General features: G+C 44.7%; 1 non-coding gene across 1 annotated transcript; it reads left to right on the top strand.

Moving 5' to 3' along the window:
* Positions 1–17,435: 17,435 nt before the first annotated feature.
* Positions 17,436–17,508, top strand: TRNAE-UUC (transfer RNA glutamic acid (anticodon UUC)). Its single transcript has one exon. It is a non-coding gene; the product is annotated as a tRNA-Glu (tRNA).
* Positions 17,509–18,267: the final 759 nt, after the last annotated feature.

Here is an 18,267-nt window from a genome sequence, read left to right as displayed (position 1 = left end):
AAACAAGTTTGTCACTATTATTACGCTTGTTGCAGCATTGCTGTCCAGAAAGATCAAACCGATGTCGAGTCTGACCAAACTTGATATTTACATCCTTATTTATTTGTGAGCTATATACATACCTTACACTACCATAAACTTGTATATTTACATTTCCAAAATTGCTTCTAGGCATTGATTTACTGTGTTCACTTGTGGGTCAACGGTCTGCTTTGATCCTACATCAGATGGAACCTAGGTATTGATCTGCAGTATTTGCACTCGCTCTGGCCTTGGGGAGGAATTTTCTCAGGGATGTTTGCCCTCTGCTTCACACACAGATTGTCGGCTTGTCCTTGGTGAGCCGGGATGAGGGGTCCCACCATCAAAGGAGAGGCTGCCAGGACACAGCCCAACTGTCCTTGAGCCTCTTTGAAGTTAGTACTGAGCTGATTCTTTCCATACTATCTATAAGCAGGGTTAACTCCTGCCCTTTGGGGTTTTATCAGACCTCCTTCCTGGGATCTATTAGGCAGTGTTCCAAGTTGGAGAGCTTCCTTTTTCTTTTTTTGAGCAATTTTTAAATTTGATTTCAAAATGAGTCATAAAGCAGCAGAGACAACTCACAACATCAACGATGCATTTGGCCCAGAAACTGTTAACAAATGTGTGGTGTAGTGGTTGTTCAAGAAGTTTTACAAAGGAGACAAGAGCCCTGAAGATGCGGAGTAGTGGGCAGCCATCAGAAGTTGACAATGACCAACTGAATGTAATAATCAAAGCTGATGCTTTTACAACTACATGAGAAGTTGCTGAAGAACTCAACATCAACCCTGCTATGGTCATTTGGCATTTGAAGCAAATTGGAAAGGTGAAAAAGCTCGGTTAAGTGGGTGCCTCATGAGCTGGCTGAAAATCAAAAAACCATCATTCTGAAGCATCATCTTGTCTTATTCTATGCAACAACAACAAACTGTTAGTCCATCGGGTAGCGACATGTGACCAAAAGTGGATTTTATATGACAACAGGTGACGACCACCTCAGTGGTTGGACAGAGAGCTTCCATTTTCATTAGAAAAAAAGAATAATGCACAAACACTCCACACCTGTGATTTCTAATCACCTGACTTCTGTTTTGGTGATGTTTTTCCATTCACCCAATCAGCACACCTTGTCCAGAGGCAAAAGCTAGAACATGCACAACCTCTAACCTCCATGCCCAAAACACCATCATCCCTTTAGCCTTATAAAGACCAAGTCCACGACTTTCCTTATTTTATCTCATCTACTGCTGCCTTCCCAAGTGACTCAGTGGTAAAGAGTCCACCTGCCATGTAGGAGTTGAGGGTTCAATCCCTGGGTCAGGAAGATCCCCTGGAGGAGCAAACAGCAACCCACTCCAGTGTTCTTCCCTGGGAAATCCCAGGGACAGAGGAGCCTGGCGGGCAGCAGTCCATGGGGTCACAAAAAAGTCGGACAACTTAGTGACAACGATAACAACAAGCTTAGACACGTTTTCTTTCCTCTCCAGCACGACTGCCAGAGGGAGGAGGGTGAGGATGGGGTGAGGCACGTGAGGAGGCAGATGAGCTCCGTGACACTGCAGGGCACCGGGCTCTGGGGCCTCACTGCTTCCTCCTGCGTTCTGTCCTCTGGCTCCACCTCCCTCACCTCCCACCAGCTGGTGCTCCCATCCACCTTGCTGCTGGCTGAGCTTGTCCCAGTCTCCGTGAACTGGGAATAATACCGCCACCACCGTTTACTGAGCTTCCAGGGACGACTCCATGGTATTTACTTGTCAATGAAAAGATGTTGCTACCACATCAGTGAACAAAAGGTGTTACAGCCATCACATTACAGCCACCCCAAGGCAACTGAGGATAGAATGGGATGTCCTGCCACCAAGCATGGCAGCTACCACCCTGCAGTGTGCCCTGAGGGGCCTCAGGATGAAAAAGCACAGGATACTGGCCCCAGAGAGCTGAGGTGCACATTAAAGGGATGATTTCAGCGAGCCCAGACGCTTGCATCTTCCCACACAAACGTGTATGTGTGTGTTTTAGTCACTAGTCACTCACTCTTTGCGACCCCATGGACTGTAGCCCACCAGGTTCCTCTCTCCATAGAATTCTCCAGGCATTAATACTGGGGTGGGATTCCATTCCCTTCTCCAGTGGATCTTCCCAATCCAGGGATCGAACCCATGTCTTCCACATTGCACGCAGATTCTTCACTGTCTGAGCCACACGGGAAGCCCTAAATTCCTTTACTTGAGCTGTCTGGTTCTCTTTAGGTAACAGTAATCTCTGGGTGTTCTGAATACCTGGTCTTTGGTGCAAAAACTCCTATATATCCTGGCTCCCCCCTCACATCCTCTGAGCAGTCCCTTAGAGCTATCTGAGTTGCTGTGTCTCAGGCTTAAGTCCTCATTTTTTTTTCCCCCTGCCTAATGAAACACAATTCTCAACTTTGAGGTTGTGCTTTTTTTTCAGTTGATGCTATCAGGTTAGAATGTAACCCTTTATAGCTTCTTCATGGAAGTCACCTCTGTCCTTTGATTCCTCTACTTAAAAATAAGAGAACACAATTGTGTTTAAAAAAAAGAATAAAGAAGAGAGAGAAAAGAGAGCCCCATACACACTCTCCTAAGAATCAAAAACCAGGATGTTGAAAGTGCGGGTGTGTTGAGTATCAGGCCTGCTGCCTGATGGCCCTGGGGTGCAGGGCATGTGGTGGCTTTCTCTCCCTGAACTCAATATACAGTGAGTTGTGAGATGGGCCTTTCCTCAGGGGGCCACCCCCCTTACCATCTGTGGGGGCTTGGGAGAGCAGGCTGCTCCACTTTGCACTCCCCCGTCTTCATATTTGTGCTGACACCAGTCTAAAGTCGCTGTTCTTTTAAAAGAGATTATTAGAGAGCTTCTCTGGTGGCTCAGTGGTAAAGAATCTGCCTGCCAATGCAGGAGACGCAGGTTCGATCCCTGCGTTGGGAAAATCCCACCTGCCTGAGGAGCAACTAAGCCCATGCACGACAGCTACTGAGCCCGTGCTCTAGAGCCAGGGAGCCGCAACTATGGAAGCCTGAGAGCCCTAGAGGCTGCCCTCCACAAGAGAAGCCACTACAGTGGGAAGCGCCCCCAGCCACAACTGGGGAATAGCCTCCCCTTGCCACAACTAGAGAAAAGCCCTTGCAAACAACAAAGACCCAGCTCAGCCAAAACTAACTAAATAAAATTATTTTTAAAAAGAGATTGTTAGATGAAGTGGTTAATTTAAAAAAAAAAAAAAGCTTTGCTTTAGTAGTCTGCATAGCTGCACTGTTCAAATAGGGAAGGCAATTGTATTGAAAAGATACTATGTCCGTGATGATTGCGTGTGTGTGTTTACAAACAAGTTACAGCCACGTTTTCAAGTCTTAACTGATACAAGATCGAGAAGAGCTGCCAACTAACCTGGATATTTCCTGATAGCCAACGGAGGCAGGGATGTCTTACTTACATGGCCGATGTTGACACTGGGACCAGATGTTATCAACAGCCCCTACATCTCTCTCTTCCTTCCGAATATCCAAACTTGCCTGTGAGCCTTCATTTTCTGTAACCACTTGCTGGCATTTTACTGCTCTCACCAGCGCGTGAGACATTTCACAAGATCTCCTCATAAAGTTTTACTGCTGAAGGCTGGAATTAGAGCACCTAGGCAGCAAATGCACTTCCAAACAAAATGAATTTGAAAATGTATTGCTTTGGCATTTCAAAACGCATGTGTTTTTTGCCAGAGTAGTAAACATGGAAAAACTAAAAAAATTTTTTCATTAATAGAGAGAAAAAGATTGTGAACATTTTATTGATTCAAGATACAAAGGGACATCATTTGAAGGGCAGAGTTTGAAAGCCATGAATCTAGAAAGAAAAAATCTTCCAGAATAAACATCACTTATGAAGTAGTCTTTCCAAAATAAATGAATTGGAAACAAACCAAGCCCTTAGATCCGATTACCCATTGGCAGGAAATACAGAAAACAGATGAACACGTCAAATGGTTGCTTGGAGTCACTGTCCACAAAAATCCAGATCAGGGGGAGCTCTGTGGAACAAATGACCTGGTGTTTTTCAATATCTTAGAAGGAAGAGGAGCATCTTGTAGGTCAATAGACTCAGACATATAGGTCATTGCTAATAGGCAGACCTTAGCATGGAGACAACTGGAAATTTGAACAATGACTGGATACTTGATCATTTTAAGGAATTATTGGGGGGTTTTTTTTTGATAGGAAACTCGCAGTTTACTGGAGAGAAAAGCACTCCCCACAGCAATAACAAAGAAGTATGAGCGTGCGGCTGCAGGAGCACAGAGCAGAGTCCCTCAGCCCACCAGAAAGGGCCCAGAGTGGCCAGCCACGGCCTCCCTGCTTTCACAACTTTGGCTCACTCAAGGCTCACGTCTCCGTTTATGCTCTTTTAAAAAACATACCTATTTTCATTTACACCTCTATTTGACTGCACTAGGCCTTAGTCGCAGCGTGCAAACTCTTAGTTAGTTGCACCGTGCGGGATCCATTCCCCAACCAGGGCTTGAACCCAGGCTCCCCGCCTCGGCAGCAGGAGTCTTGTCCGCTGGACCACCAGAGAAGCCCCTCCACTGGTGCTCCTGATTCAAACTCACCCCCTCCCTGCTAGAACCTATGAGCTGCCCTTGTTGTTCCCTTTCTTATTTGTATTTTCAAATGTTTCTTTCAAGTGCTTTTAAAAAAAAATAAATTGTATAGTGATACATTTTTAATGTTATAGTGCTTTAGAATTTTTTGAAGTTTCACACATGTGATTTCATGTAATCCCATGTTAGCCCCTTCTACCTACCCTTATATTGCCCCTCCCCCTTCCCTCTCCCCACTGATAACCACTAGTTCATTCTACGGATCTGAGAGGCTACTTCCTTTTTTGTTTTATTGATTGATTTGTGGTATTTTTAATTTTTTTTTTTTTTTGCCCAGTGGCTTGTGGGATCTTAGATCCCCAACCAGGGGTTGAATCCTGACCCTCGGCAGTGAAAGCACTGAATCCTAACCACTGGACCACCAGGGAGCTCCCTTGTTATATTTCTTAGATTGCACATATAAGTGGTAGCATTTGGTACTTCTTTGAATTGTTTCAGTGAGCGTGATGCCCTCCAAGTCCATCCGTGTTGCTGAAAATGGCAAACTTTTCATTTGTTATGGCCGCATGGTATTCCATTGTGTATACCGCACCTTCTCTATCCATTCATCTGATGTTGTTATAACAATTTTGTGATTATCCATTTTAAAAGCATTTCCCTATATTTTAGAAATGCACATTGAAATATTTACAGAGGAGAGATCCTGGATTTGTTTTTTTTTTTCATGTGGAAGGAGGAAGACAGGGATGGGGGTACAGACAAACCGGATGGTCAGGAACTGACCATGTTGGGAGCAGGTCTTAGGTAGAGGGGGATTCTCCCTAAGAGGTAGGTCGTTCTGTCTGCTTATATATGTGTTTGAACACTTCCCTGGTAAAGTGTGTTAAAAAAAGAAAAAAGACAGTATTGGTTAAAGCAAAAATATAGAACCCAGTGATGATCCTTAAACTTGCTCATGTTAAAGGAAAAATCAGAAGTGATACAGGTAAATGGTCAGAACAGCTATCATTAAAAATATCTACAAACAATAAATGCTGGAGAGGTCATGGAGAAAAGAGAATGTTCCTACACTTTTGGTGGGAATTTAAGTTTATGAGCTGGCTAGTTAGTTGTGGCTTTAAGGCATTCAGTCTGGGACTTTTCTTAAAAAGCAGACACAGGTAATAGCCAAGGCCTCTTTCCCACTGCAGAGTGTGGACGGCGCCAAGGAGCACCAGATTCTTGATTGGCAGAGCGATGGGGGACGTGGAGAAGAGCATCAGCCAGAACTCAGAGGTGGGAGAGGACATTCTAGAACAAAAGACATGCAGTTAAGATATGAAAGTGAATAGGTATTCACCAGGGAAAAGGATGGGAAAAGACTCCTGGGGTCAGAGATGCTCAAGAATGCAACTGAAAGGAAACTTTTTAGCTTCCCTTTGAATTGTCTTTGAGTATGTCTTGAGATCCTGAAGCCCAAGAAAATAAACTCCTTAGGGGGCCATGGATTATTTAATTTAGTGTTAGGAGACCTACCAGCCCCTTAGCAACAAGTGGGTAACTAGATGAACGACCTGTTACTCAGAAGGCTTTAGAGTCCTTGAAATGTGCATGTCTCCAGGGAAAAGGCCACCATTCTTTTGTTCAGACCATCGCCCCGTTTGCTTCTGGCCAGCCAGCAGTTTCTGCCGAGACCCGAGTATACAGACGTTGTATTATTCTAACGGCCTTTGCTCCTGTGTTGTCAGCTTTAAACACTTTCCTGCTATGCCCATTTTGATCATCTTGTGAACATTCTAAAATCGACACCTCTCTGGCCTCTTCCAGGGAGATGATTGATCCCCCTCCCCAGGCATGTTCCCATTTTAGAGGATGATCAGAGTTTGCAGGACCCCAAACTGACATCGCATTGTCTGGTTTTGGAGAAGGGCGATGATTCACAAAGGTTCAAAATGAGACATTTGTGACGCAAGAATTTAAATAGCAATATGCCAGATTCCAGCACTGAGCAACCAATTTATGGACCTTTCTCACACACAGGAGAGAAAGCAGCTAGAGAAACTCATATTTTTAATGAAATAAAAACAAAACTCCATGAAATAGAAAAAAAAACTAATTTAACCTAGAGGTTCCATCTGTGGATTTATATTGAAGGGGTGGCTGACACGTATCTATGCATGTGATATATTCCTAACATCTGATAGAGCGATGAACCAAGAAAGAAACAACGACAGAGATTTTAACACGTGCAGAACACGGACGATCATCTGGTTTCATACACCTGTCCTTCGTGGGCCCTCGTTTTATAGCAAAGACACTGAGACCAGGATGAGTCAAGTGGGTGCTGTAGTTCAGAGCGAAATGGAACTGGGGGTGACAGATACGTTTATTAGCTTGATGGTGACGATGGTGTCAAAGTGCACACCTATGTCACAACCTGTGTGTGTGTGCTCAGTCGCTCAGTCGTGTCCGACTCTTTGCAATCCATGGACTGTGGCCCGTCAGGCTCCTCTGTCCATGGGATTCTCCAGGCAAGAATACTGGAGTGGGTTGCCGTTTCCTCCTCCAGGGGATCTTCCCAACCCAGGGATCAAATCTGTGTCTTTTGCGTCTCCCGCATTGGCAGGCAGATTCTTTACCACTGCATCACCTGGGAAGCCCTATGTCACAACCTACCAAATGCATACTTTAAAAGTGTGCCGTTTACTGTCTGACAAATGTGCCTCGATAAAATTTTCTTTTTAAACAAGTAAAGGCAATAATAAAAATGTTTTTGGGGGGAAAACCACGACTGGATTGTAATCTTGAAAAATCCAGAATGTGACGCATGTGCTTCAGTGAATTAATTATCAAGGAAAACAAAGAGAGGGCTTCCCTGGTGGCTCAGTGGTGGAGAATCTGACTGCCAAGGCAGGAGACACGAGTTCAGCCCCTGGTCCAGGAAGACCCCACATGCCTAGGAGCAACTGTGCCCATGCATCACAACTGTTGAGCCTGGGGACTACAGCTGCTGAAGCCTGCACACCCAAGGGCCCACGCTCCAAAACAAGAGGAGACACCACAGTGAGAAGCCCGAGGACCATGACCGGAAAGCAGCCCCTGTTCGCCCCAGCTCGAGAAAAGCCCTCACGCGGCAGCAAAGACCCAGCGCAGCCAAAGATAAATAAACAAACAAAAATAAAAGCGAAGAGGGAAGAGGAACCCAGAAACCAAAAGAGATGTAAGGGACACAGCAATCAAACACAATCTGTAGGTTTATCTGGACCAAGGTTCAAACAACCCAGCTATAAAATAACATTTATGAGAATGTCAGGAAAGTTTATACAATGACAATATATCTGATGGTATTAAGGGGCTAATTTTTTTAAAACCGATAATTGCGTTGTGGTTTTGCTTAGAAAAAAGGAAACAGTGTTCATGTTTTAGATGTATAGACAATTATTTGTAGGTACACTATCAGGATGCTTGATATTAATATGTGCTTCAATATAATCTAGTGGAAGTATTTGAAATACCAAGGAATGATTAAAATTTTGGGTGTGAAAATGATATTCTGGGTACCTTTTTGAGTCTTTGTATTTGCGAGATGCATGATGAACTATCTACAGATGGGATGAAGTGATTTCTGGGATTTGCTTCAAAATAAACTGGGCAGTGGGGAGCTGGTGGGCATACAGATGGCGATCATCACTGACGCTGTGAGATGGGCACGTGAAGATCTCATCAGAGGTTCCTTTCTACTTCGGTGTGTATTTGACATTTTCCTGAGTATAATGCTTAGAAATCAAATCATGAAATTATGGATTTAAGTCTGGATTATGAATCGGCTTCAAGCCATTACTTGGATGGTTAATAGGGACCTGGGCATGCCTGCACACACAGATCATCAGCTGAAAGGGAAGATCCACACTTGCTTCTAGGATTGCGTGAGACTTTGGAAAGTCAGGTATACAGAGGACTGTCCAGAAAGCTATCAAGAAAAGAAACCCAGTGTCTCTGAAGACAGACTAAAGCCATGTAACTTCCACTACCATCAGAAGCCTTCACATACTGAAATTTAAACTGAAATAAACGTCCTGGTATTTAAAAACGAAAAAGATACCCACCACCACAATATGAAGCAAAAGTTATAAGAAGCTCGTAAATACTTTTGTTTCTGCTTTTTATACCTCAGTCAAAGGTGATGAGTTTCTTAAAAAAAAAAAAACCAAAAACCCTTGAAGTTTGGATTTTCCAGTTTTGCATCACATCCTGCTTCAGGCCACCCTAAAACAAAACAAGAAATGAACAAACAAAACCCGCCATCCTTCCAATGCATTCTCTGAGGTCTGCAGCTTGAAGGCCACTGGTTTTCCCTTTGGCTCAGTTCTCGTGTTTGCCTCTTCTTTGCCAATATGTTTATCTTCCTCACTTTCAAACTGCATTTCCCGTCCAGAAACACTACCTCAAGCATTATATTTAGCACTTCGCACAGAATTCCTCCTGCTGCATCAGGAAACAGAGCCCTGTAAGTGGAGGGTGGGATCCCAGGGTCAAGGTGTTTCCTGGATAACAGCTCCATCTGAGCTCTGTCCAAATTTCCAACTCCCTTGCCGTCCACTGAACTCCCCTCCACGTTAGCACATGTGTGACGGTGAACACCCACCAGCAAGCGAGGAACTGATTTCGTGGGAGAGTTTCCACCCCCTGGGGAAATACCTCCATCTGTATTCTTGTAGATGGTGAATCTAAGCAGCATGTCACCTTGGTATGTGATCTTTCTCTGTTCAACTGCTTAGCTAGTTACTACCGTTCACCACTGGTTCACTTTAGGCAATGTTACAGAAGGGATGTACAGAAGAAGACCCTGATGGTGGCAAAGACTAAGGGCAGGAAGAGAAGGGGCAACAGTGATGAGATGGTTGGATGGCATCACCAACTCAATGGCCCTGAGTCTGAGCAAATTCCAGGAGATGGTGAAGGACAGGGAACCTGGCATGCTATAATCCACAGGACTGCAAAGAGTCAGACATGACTCAGTGACTGAATGGCAGCAACAGAAGGGATGTTCTCTTCCCCTCTGGAGAACAGACCCAGTTGAATGGTAGGTGCAGCAGTCAAGTGATCAAAATATCAGGTTGGTCACTAATGAAAGCTAGGTTGGGGGATAAGGTGCAGGAGAGGAGCTCCCGTTGACTCACTAAAATGCTCTCCATCTCAACTTTCACCCTTGTGCTCCCAGCCCCACAGCCTGGTTACAAAAAGCCCACATGCTGGGTCTGCAAGCACATCCTCTCAGCCGAGACTGTGCCTTACACTGGCCTGTGGCAGAGAGGGAAGATGAGAGACGGATACCTCTGTGCTTAGAGTCTTGTAATAGATTAGATCCTACCAGTGGAGAACATGGACCGATGACTGTCAGCAATGACTCGAGTAACCCGTGGGGGCTTGAGGGGTACACTCAAGGGTCTGTCACCTCACAGGTACTGGCAGGAGTGATATGAGCGCCCCTTTCTAGGCTTTCTTTTTCGGCTGCACCACACAGCGTGTGGGATCTTAGTTCCCTGACCAGGGATCAAACCCATACCCCCTGCACTGGAAGCACAGAGTCTTAACCACTGGGCCACCAGAGAAGTCCCTGAGCATCCCTTTCTAGCAGATGAGTGTGTACTGGAGGTGGGGGAGGTGGGAGGTGGCAGTGATGGTTCAGGTTAAAGGAATGAAGAAAAGAAAACCGGGCATCAAGCTTCCCATCTTAGGGATCAGAAGACTAAAGAAGGGATAAGACCAAGAAGTGGTAGGTGTCAAATGAGTTATTGATTAGTCCAATTAACTAAGTGATAGTCTTTCATCTTACTGCTTTGCTGCCTGTATGCCTAATCAGATCCTCAGTGGTGAAGCAGAAGGTTAGTGGGAGTTGTTTTTCAAAAATGGAGCCAGAAGATAAAAAGGAAATCCAGTTTCTTGCTCAGAACCTAGGAGCAAAACTGACAGCTGACCCTATGATGGTCTTGGCAGTAAGCTGATACACATGAGAAATGACATGGTTTTGAGCAACCTCTTAATTCAACTCAAATGTTTGTGGTCTCACTCCAGCAGATGGAAAAGGAAGTGAAGTGCTTATGTACTGAAATCACTGTCATTATACCTAGAATTGTTATTCCTATTGTTTAGTCGCTCAGTCGTGTCCGACTCTTTGCAACCCCATGGACTACAGCCTACCAGGCTCCTCTGTCCATGGGATTTCCCAGGCAAGAATACTAGAGTGGGTTGCCATTTCCTTCTCCAGGGCGTCTTCCTGACCCAGGGATCAAATCCATGTCTCCTGCATTGCAGGCAGCGTCTTCACTACCAAGTTACCTAGGAAGCTTTATATGATAAGGGAAGAGGCACCCACACTCCACCCATGAGTGCTGTAAGACTTGGAAGATCCACCCAGGAGCCTTGAACCAATGAAGGATGGAGTAGAGTTTGTTTATAATCTATGTGTCAAGGAGTCCACGACGAGGCAGAACGCCAGCTGCAAACTATCCTTGCAGCTCATAGCTGTGGAACCAGCCTCACTGTCCTTTTGGTTCAGAAAATGGGACAAATTGTGAATGAGCCATATACATGCATGGACTCATTCTTATCAAGTCTGCAGTATCATAGAGAATCACTGCAGGGCTTTTTCTAGCCTGGCAAGGGGAGTAGAGCATAGAAAATGAGCTTATTTATTTTAAAAGTTAAATATCTCCGCCCTTGTCCATCATGCCTTTAAGTTGAGAAATATACAAAGAACAGGAAAGGAAGGGATGAACTAAGGAGGCATTAGCAACACCAACCAACCACAAATAGCTGGACAACTTGGTCCAAATTCCTGCTCTTGATGGAATTTTACTTAACAGATTCCTGTGGTCTCTAGTTCCCAGGATCCTGACATTAGGGTAGGGCTTCCCATGATGTATTTATCTACCCGTTCTCAAGGCGGAGACGCAGTGAGGAGGAGAGGGCTGGGAAGGGAAAAGTTCCCTCCATCCAAGGCCACAGGGGGATGAGGCCCCATTTGGGGAAGTGCTTGTTTTACCCAGAGTCTTATTTGTCTCTGGTTTCCAAGAGCTGGAGAAAGAGAGGCAGAAGGAAGGAGAGAGAGAGAGAGAATTCCTCATGGCCGTGGAAGCAGAAGGCCCTGGGTTTGAGATGTTACCCCAGAAACAGGACAGGATGCCTCCCATCTTCACTTTGGTAGACACAGAGGAGAACGACTCTTCTGGGCAAAGGTCACTGCCCAATTTGGGCGCCAGCTGGTGCTTTGATTTTCATTCCCCACGAGAATGAAACAGCTCAGCCATGGACACTGCATACTGACCTCACTAAAAGTACTCAAAGACAGGACAGCAGTAAGGACTAGTGAGCCCTACAAGGAAGGCTTCGGGACAGAGGAAGTGCTTCAGCTGGACCCTTGGGGTATTTATGGAAGGATCACTTCTCTAAAGCTGTTTCCTCATCTTTAAAGTGAAGAAAGTGGGGGACGTCCCTGGAGGCCCAGTGGTTAGGATTTCAGCTTCCAGTGCAGGAGGGTGTGGGCTTGGTCCTTGGGCAGGGAGCTCTAAGGGGGCTTCTGCGACGGCTCAGCAGGTAAAGAACCCACCTGCAATGCAGGAGGTGCAGGAGACATAGGTTCCATCCCTGGGTCAGGAACATCCCCTGGAGGAGGAAATGGCAACCCACTCCAGTGTTCTTGCCAAGGAAATCCCATGGACAGAGGAGATTGGTGGGCTGCAGTCCAAAGGGTCTCCAAGAGTCAGACACAACTGAGCGACTGAACAATGACAACAAGGTTACAACTCACGACTGTTCCCTGGCTTCGTCACTCTCAGGCCTCTAACTCTCAAGAGTTGCCACAAAGCTACAGAGGGCAGTAAAGAAGGACTCAGACCCTGGTGTCCACAAGGTGCTTTCAGAGCCCAGTTATCAGTTATTAGCTGGGGACTCCTGGTGGGTCACCTTCTCAACTCCATAATGTGGCCTGTAATAGTTAATGAAATAGTACATGACCAGGGACTGAACCACTGAAAAAGTGTGTTGTTTTTTTTTTTGGCTGCGCTGTGTCTTCACTGCTGCACATGGGCTTTCTCTAGTTGCAGCAGGCTGGGGCTGCTCTCTAGGTGCTGTGCAGGGGCTTCTCACTGCTGTGACTTCTTTTGTTGCAGAGTGCAGACTCCAGACTGGCTGCTTCAGTAACTGCAGCTTGCGGGCTTAGTTGCTCTGCAGCATGTGTTACCTTCCTGGACCAGGGATCAAACTGTCCCTGCGTTGGCAGGTGGGTTCTTAACCACCGGACCACTGAAGTTCTGAGTAAGTGTTCTTGTTCGTCATCTTTTAAGGACACAGCCATGCTGGCCATTAAGTGGTCACCTTCTATCTCCCACTGAGGGATGCTGAAAAATGTGAAGTCATGAGTGTTAAAATATATAAACATCTTTCAACTAATACATTGGAGCTCCATCTACCCGTCTCTGCTGAGGATGGCTACACTGGGGAAATGTCTCCTGGGGAAGATTTTTTACCGTTTCATCAACTGAACCCCCTTAGGTGGCACTAGTAAAGAGCCCTCCTGCCAATGCAAGAGACTGAGAGGCTCAGGTTCAGTCCCTGGGTTGGGAAGATCCCCTGGAGGATGACATGGCAACCTGCTCCAGCATTCTTGCCTGGAGAATTCCAGGGACAGAGTAGCCTGGTAGGCTATAGCCCACATTAATGGGGCTGCAAAAGAGTCAGACGTGACTGAGCAACTAAATGCAAACACACACACACACAGTGTAAAAATGGTCAAAGATGCGAACTGAAATTTCACTAAAGAAGTTAAACAAATGGCTAATAACAACATCATTAGTTATTAGAGGAAGGCAAGTTAAAACCACAATGAGATGATACTATTCACTCACTAGGATGATGTTAATAAAAACCAAGTACGACAAAGATACTGAGAAACTGTGTCCCTCATATGTTGCCAGTGAGAATTGAAAATGGTACTGACAGTTTGGAAAACAGTCTGGCATTTTCATAGAAAGTTAAATTTGCCACTTGATTCAACAATTCCACTCCTAGGAACCTACCCAAGAGAGATGAAAACACATGCTCACACAAAGATGTACATGCAGATGTTCAGAGCAGTATTATTCTTAACAACGCCAAACTAGGAACAATCCAAATGCCCGTTAACTGATAAATGGATAAACAAAACACAACAGAATATTAAGCAATAAAAAGGAAGAAACTACTAATACATCCTTTGACATACATGAACATCAAAAACACAGCTAAAACAGAATGAAAGAAGCCAGACACAAAGGCTAATTATTATGTGACTCCATTTGTATTATATGTCTAGAAAAGACAAATTTATGGAGGCAGAAAGCAGATTAGCTGTTGCCTATTTTGGGGGCTCCAAAATCACTGCAGATGGTGACTGCAGCCATGAAATTAAAAGACGTGTACTCCTTGGAAGGAAAGTTATGACCAACCTAGACAGCATATTTAAAAGCAGAGATATTACTTTGCCAACAAAGGTTCGTCTAGCCAAGGCTATGGTTTTTCCAGTGGTCATGTATGGATGTGAGAGTTGGACTGTGAAGAAAGCTGAGCGCCGAAGAATTGATGCTTTTGAACTGTGTTGTTGGAGAAGACTCTTAAGAGTCCCTTGGACTGCAAGGAGACCCAACCAGTCCATTCTGAAGGAGATCAGCCCTGGGATTTCTTTGGATGGAATGATGCTGAAGCTGAAACTCCAGTACTTTGGCCACCTCAGGCAAAGAGTTGACTCATTGAAGGGGACTCTGATGCTGGGAGGGATTGGGGGCAGGAGGAGAAGGGGACGACAGAGGATGAGATGGCTGGATGGCATCACTGACTCGATGAGCTTGAGTTTGAGTGAACTCCGGGAAATGGTGATGGACAGGGAGGCCTGGTATGCTGCAATTCATGTGGTCGCAAAGAGTTGGACACGACTGAGCCACTGAACTGAACTGAACTGAATTAACCTAATCAAGTGCAAACGGGTATGAGGGAACTTCTTGGGCTGATGGAAATGTTCTAAAATTGGACTGTGGTGATTGTCAGACAACTCCATAAATTTGTTAAAGATCATTGAATTGTACACTTATGATGAGTGAATGTAAAGGTATACAGGTCATGCCTCAACAAGATAGTTTAAAAATTTGAAAACATGAAACAGAGCGATTAAAAAATCCAACTGTAATCCAATTGACTCTATTTTTTTATGAAACATTTCTGCTGCTGAAGTGAATTTAGAATTTGGAATGAGTATGCAAATCTAATTGATAGATCTCCAAGAAGCCCAGTTTTAGGTACACAATGATATTTAAAGATATAAATATTCAGTAAACTCTGTTGTCTCAATAGCAATTTACTATTTGCTATGCTTTGTTCGGTGCAAGCTGCGGCCCTTCTCAGGGGGTATTACTGTTCGATCTAAGTAATAATTAATTAAGAGCTCAACTCTGAGCTAGAAGCTAGCAGAAAGGCAAAGAAAGCCAAACACATGTCCCCCAAATGGCTTTGATTCTTCTAGCAAGTTTCCTAATTACCACTAATACCAACAGGTGCCGTGGGCTGGAAAATACTCACTTCCTGTCAAGAACAGCAATAAAATAGTTGCCCAGAAAAAGGAAAAACCCGTTAATCCTTATGTACTGGCAGTTGAAATGTGTGAGTATAAAAATCAGCTCATGCAATGAATCAACACTGATCATCATGACCACATAGGGAGGATGTTAGGGACTACCGAAATAACAAAATGAGGCGACTTCCCAGGAGGGCCAGTGGTTAGGGCTCTGTGCTTCCACTGCAAGGGGCACAGTTTTGATCCCCAGCTGGGGAACTAAGATCCTACAAGCCTCACAGCCAAAAAATAAATAAATAAATACAATTTTTTTAAAAATGAAGAAAATGACTTGGGGGACAGATTTGCACTATCAGATATCAAGGTCATTTTGGAACACTAGTAAATTGGCATTTCAATAGAATAGACCAGGGAAACCAGAAACCAAAACATAACCACGTGATATTGTATCACAATGTAACAGAAAAGCAATATATTATACTATAACAATGAAATGAAGCATACCAAAAACTCAGGTAGAAAACAACTGAAAGTAAGTTCAGTAATTTTTTTCTATAAATGTCCAGATAGTAAATATTTGATGCTTTGTAGATCATATCAAACACTATAAAAAATGAAACGGCAGGCCACAAAACAGAAGTAAATATTTGTAACCTATATAACCAGTAAAGGATTAGAATGCAGAATATGTTACAAGTACTGACAAATCAACAAATCAACAAGAAAAAGACAAATGCGACAGAAAAATGGACAAAGAGTGCAACAGTCTCTCCCCAGAAAAGGGAACCGCAAATGACCAACGATCGTAAGAAGAGACGATCAACGCCGTTAGTAACCAGGGAAATGGAAAATCAAGCCATAGCAAGATATCATTTTGTCCCTAGTTGATTGGCAGATGTAGAAAAGAATGTGAAATAAGCAGAACAATTATACGTGCTGGCAGAGGTATAAATTGGTTAAAAAGAAAGTACAGTAAGATACCTTTTACATAAATTTAGCATACATTCCTAGGTTTCTTATCGTTTCTGGTACTTCCCCAAGGCTCAGAAATTTGCCAGGGTCGCACAGCTAGTGAGAGATTCTAAATCCTTTATTCCTTCCACTTGACCTTCGTAAACATAAACACACACACACCCTGGAATCTTTCTCCAGGACTCCCAATCTCTTCCCCACCAAACTTCCCAAACTCTCTGCATCTGGGTCTTCCATTGGCCGGATGCACTGGTCACCTGTCTTGTTGTGGTTTAGTTGCTCAGTCATGTCCGACTCTTTGCAACCCCGTGGACTGTAGCCTGCCAGGCTCCTCTGTCCATGGGATTCTCCGGGCAAGAATGCAGGATTGGGTTGCCATTCCCTTCTCCAGGGGATCTTCCCAACCCAAGGATCAAACCCACATCTCCCGCATTGCAGGCGGATTCTTTATCATCTGAGCCACCAGGGAAGCCCCACTTGCCTTGGTATCTCTCTAGATACAGACTTCCCCCTTTCTTTAATCACATATCACCACCCAGTCTGAGCTCCAAACTTTGGGCTTCCAGTGTCAGCAGAGAGAAGGCACTCGGTATATATTTGTCAGCTGACCTGTCAGTATGTTCCCTGATGCCATTATGGAAGAGAGCGCTGGACTTGGCCACTTCCAACAGTTCTACATGAAATATCAAGTTCCTTGCCTTCCCACGTTCATGTTCAGGTGCTCTGATCCCTCCTGGTCAGCAGAAGGTCCTGAAGGTCAGCCTGGGTCTTGAAGCCTCAAAGCAGACCACACATCAGGCAGCCCAGAGACAATTTTCTTGTGAGCTTCAGTATAAACAGCACAAGTGCCCAACACAAACCCTTTTTGTCACTCAGAAGGAAGAGCCCCTCCCCCTCCACAGAAGACCAGGTGGCTTCTTTTCAAATATGCTAGTTGCCCAGCTTCCAAATTTTCAGCCCGATTTTTGCCTGACTTGAAAATAAAGCCTTGACACTACGGGCTTGAATGGGAATGCTGGCATCACTGAGCATTGAGAACCAACCACTACTCCAGGAAAGGAAACACATGGAGAGGCAGCAGGTGGAGTCCCAACCTGCGCACAGTAGGGCCGCCTCTTTCCAGCCTGGCCATCTCGTGGCCACACAGACCCAGGTTCTGACCTGATGTCCACACTGTGGGCTTGCGGAAATGACATCCCATCTTCTTCTTGCTCTCTCTGGATAAACTGGAGCTAGTTTGGGAATTCCTTGGTGGCCCAGTGGTTAAGACTTGGCACTTTCACTGCCAAGGGCACAGGTTCAATCCCTGGTCAGGGAACTAAGATCCCATAAGCCACATAGTATGACCAAAAAAAAAAAAAGAAGCTAATTTAGTTTTGCCTCTTTCAGTTATGTTGGAGGGAGAGTCTGGACCCTGAGCTTGGGAGGAACCACTTCTGAAGTTCCACATAAGGCACATGCGTGTGGACCCAGGTCTGGATCCTGCCTACTTAACGTGCAATTTCTCTCTTGCCAGCCATTCTGAAAGGAGTGCACTCTGCACTTAAGACCACTTGTCCTGGGTGATGCTGAGAGCTGCCTCCCTAATCTGAGATCTGGGCCCTGATTCAAACATTAACAGCTCCGTCTGGATAGTAGCCTTAATGCACTGTGTTGGTGGAGGCGGCTCCTCTGATTCTCACAGGAATGAGTGAGATACTTTTCCATGTTTTCATCTCCTTGGATGGAAATTTACCAGTGAGGTTGATGTGATTGTCCTTATTTTAGAAATGAGGATACTGAGCCTCAGAGAGGTTAAATCACCGTCATGAATTGACCCCAACTACGGTGTCAATTAAAAATCTAAGATCATGGCATCTGGCCCCATCACTTCATGGCAAATAGATGGGAAAACAAGGGAAACAATGGAACGTTTTATTTTCTTAGGCTGCAAAATCACTGCAGATGTTAACTTCAGCCATGAAATTCAAAGAGGCTTGCTCCTTGCGAGAAAAGCTATGACACACCTAGATAGAATATTAAAAAGCAGAGGCATCACTTTGCCAACAAAAATCCATATAGTCAAAGCTATGATTTT

The sequence above is a fragment of the Bos taurus genome, chromosome 11 (assembly GCF_002263795.3).
Source record: "Bos taurus isolate L1 Dominette 01449 registration number 42190680 breed Hereford chromosome 11, ARS-UCD2.0, whole genome shotgun sequence".
NCBI classification, from domain to species: Eukaryota; Metazoa; Chordata; class Mammalia; order Artiodactyla; family Bovidae; genus Bos; species Bos taurus.
The sequence above is the reverse complement of the archived record's forward strand: the minus strand, read 5'-3'. Positions and strand labels throughout refer to the sequence as shown.